A 3,358-nucleotide genomic window follows, 5' to 3' on the forward strand; every position below is an offset into this window, starting at 1 on the left:
CTCAACATTGTGAAAATGACAATTCTACCCAAAGCAATTTACAAATAGAATGCAATCCTGATCCAAATGCCAACAACATTCTTTAAAGAGATAGAAAAACTAATCATTAACTTCATATGGAAAGGGAAGAAGCCCCAGATAAGTAAAGCATTATGGAAGAAGAATGAAGTAGGAGGATTCGCACTGCCTGACCTCAGAACCTAATATACAGCTGCGGTAGTCAAAGCAGCCTGGTACTGGTACAATGACAGATACATTGACCAATGGAACAGAATTGAGAACCCAGATGTAAATCCGTCCACCTACGGTCACCTGATCTTCAACAAGGGCCCAAAGTCCATCAAGTGGGGAAAAGACAGTCTTTTTAACAAATGGTGCTGGCAAAACTAGATGTCCATCTGCAAAAAAATGAAGCAGGACCCATACTTCACACCATACTCAAAAACTAATTCAAAATGGATCAGAGATCTAAATATAAAGCCAAAAACTGTAAAGATCATAGAAGACAGAATAGGATCAACGCTAGAGGACCTAATACATGGCATTAACAGGATACAAGCCATAACTAACAACACACAAACTCCAGAAGATAAGCTAAATAACTGGGATCTTCTAAAAATTAAACATTCATGCCATCAAAAGACTTCACCAAAAGAGTAAAAAGAGAACCTACTGACTGGGAAAAATTTTTTGGCTATTACAAGTCTGACAAAGGTCTCATCTCTAAAATCTACAGGAAAATCCAACACCTCTACAACAAAAAGACAAATAATCCAATTTAGAAATGGGCAAAGGAACAGACACTTCACCAAAGAAGACATTCAAGTGCCTAACAGACACATGAGGAAATGCTTGAGATCGCTAGCTATTAAAGAAATGCAGATCAAAACCACAATGAGATACTATCTCACCCCAGCATTACTGGCACAAATCAAATAAACAGAAAATAAATATTTGAGAGGCTGCGGGGAGATGGGAAGTCTTACGCACTGCTAGTGGGAATGCAAAATGATACAACCATTTTGGAAAACGATATGGCGCTTCCTTAGAAAGCTAGAAATAGAAATACGATATAATCCAGCAATCCCACTCCTAGGAATATATCCTAGAGAAATAAGAGTCGTCCCACAAATAGACATATGCACACCCATGTTCATTGCAGCATTGTTCACAATAGCAAAAAGATGGAAACAACCTAGATACCCATCAACAGATGAATGGATAAACAAACTGATGCATACGCACAATGTAGTACCATGCAACGATAAAAAAGCAATGATGAATTATTGTATGAAACCACTACTATAAAAATTCAGAAACAATCTTTGATGGTTACGAGGGAGAGGAGGGGTGGGGATGAAAAAACACTAAATAGACAATAGATAAGTGGTAACACTGGTGAAGGGTAAGACAGTACACAATACTGGGGAAGCCAGCACAACTTGTACAAGGCAAGATCATGGAAGTTCCATAGACACATACAAACTCCCTGAGGGACCAAATTTCTGGGCTGAGGGCTGTGGGGACCATGGTCTTGGGGAACATCTGGCTCAGTTGGCATAACTTAGTTTATAAAGAAAATGTTCTACGTTCTACTTTGGTGAGTAGCGTCTGGGGTCTTAAAAGCCTGTGAGCGGCCATCTAAGATACTCCACACGTCTCACCCCTTCGGGAGCAAAGGAGAATGAAGAAAACTAAAGATACAAGGCAAAGATTAGTTCAAAGAACTAATGGACCACAACTACCCCAGCCTCCACCAGACAGTCCAGTACAACTAGATGGTGCCCAGCTACCACCACTGACTGCTCTAACAGGGATCTCAATAGAGGGTCCCACATAGAGCTGGAGAAATATGTAGAACAAAATTCTAACTCACAAAAAGACCAGACTTACTAGCCTGACAGAGACTGGAGAAACCCCAAGAGTATGGCCCCAGATAATCTTTTAGTGCAGTAATGAAGTCACTCCTGAGGTTCACCCTTCCACCAAAGATTAGACAGGCCCATAAAACAAAATGAGACTAAAGGGGCACACTAGCCCAGGGACAAGGACTGGAAGGCAGGAAGGGACAGGAAAGCTGGTAACAGGGAACCCAAGGTTGAGAAGGGAGAGTGTTGACATGTAGTGGGGTTGTTAACCAATGTCATAAAACAATATGTGTACTAACTGTTCAATGGGAAGCTAGTTCTGTAAATCTTCATCTAAAGTACAATAAAAAAAAAATGGATGAAAGCTTGTTACTTTCAAAAAAAGCTTTTAAAAATAACTTATATGATAATGTTGGAAGCTGAAAATATGCACTAGGAAAATTTTTTTCCAGGGTTTCCTTTAAGTAGCCCCTTTGGAAAAATCTAAATTCATAAAGTGAGATGTTAGGGACTGTGGATTGTAACATTATCTTAAAACACTGTATATCTCTTAGCACAGAGGTCACTTTTTTCAAATTGGCATCTACAACTTCAAAGGTATATAACATTTAGATTCTCTGGTTTGCCAGAAGAGCTTCATATTTTGTCTCATCCCTAAGTCAGTGACTCAAGTAGATTCCTTATTTTAAAGAATGCTTACACAAGGTTTTGTTTTGATACATATCCTCTCATTGTCGTCCTGCTGCTCAGAAACCAGGACTTCTGAGTGAGTTGCCTCCAATCATATTTAAACCATTGATTGATAGTCCCACCCCTCTACCATTGTCCATACCTACATACCAATGTTTCAACCAGAAGAAACAAGTCCCTTTCTTTAATCTTACATAAGTTAACACAACCAGTCAAGATGGCGCAGGACCGGGTAGCATTTCATTCCATGTGCATGGGGTCGCAATGAGACGGCAGCTAACAAGAACAAGACTGACTAGAATGTTCTCTGCCTTTCTCTTCAACACATACCTCCTTTCTTCTTTCAGCCCTTTGTGGAATGAGTCTAGGTATAAATTAGATAAGTGCAATGCCCTTTCTCTACTTGGAAAACATGATGTGTGACTTGTGTCAGACCTTAATGGTTTTCCAGCTAATTATCCCTGACTGCCTCTGGTCAAGCCTATCACTCCAGCAACACCTTAAACCTCCTGGAGATGCTAGGCTGGCAGGCAGAACACTGCCCTTCTGCACACATGTACTATGGTGGGTGTGGTAACTTGGCCCTCATCCTGCATTCTAACCTTCTGGGGAGCTTTTCTGTTCTGTAGAGGTGTGATGGTTAAGATTGTGTGTCAACTTGGCTGGGCCATGATTCTCTGTGTTTTAATGTAATCACTCCCATGATTGAATATACTGTGAGTAGCCAATCAGATGAAAGGGAGTCTCCTTGGGGGTGTGGCCCACATCTGTATATAAGCAGACGTTCTGGCTTTTTGCTC

Source organism: Trichechus manatus, unplaced genomic scaffold (assembly GCF_000243295.1).
Source record: "Trichechus manatus latirostris isolate Lorelei unplaced genomic scaffold, TriManLat1.0 scaffold00083, whole genome shotgun sequence".
Classification (NCBI taxonomy): Eukaryota; Metazoa; Chordata; class Mammalia; order Sirenia; family Trichechidae; genus Trichechus; species Trichechus manatus.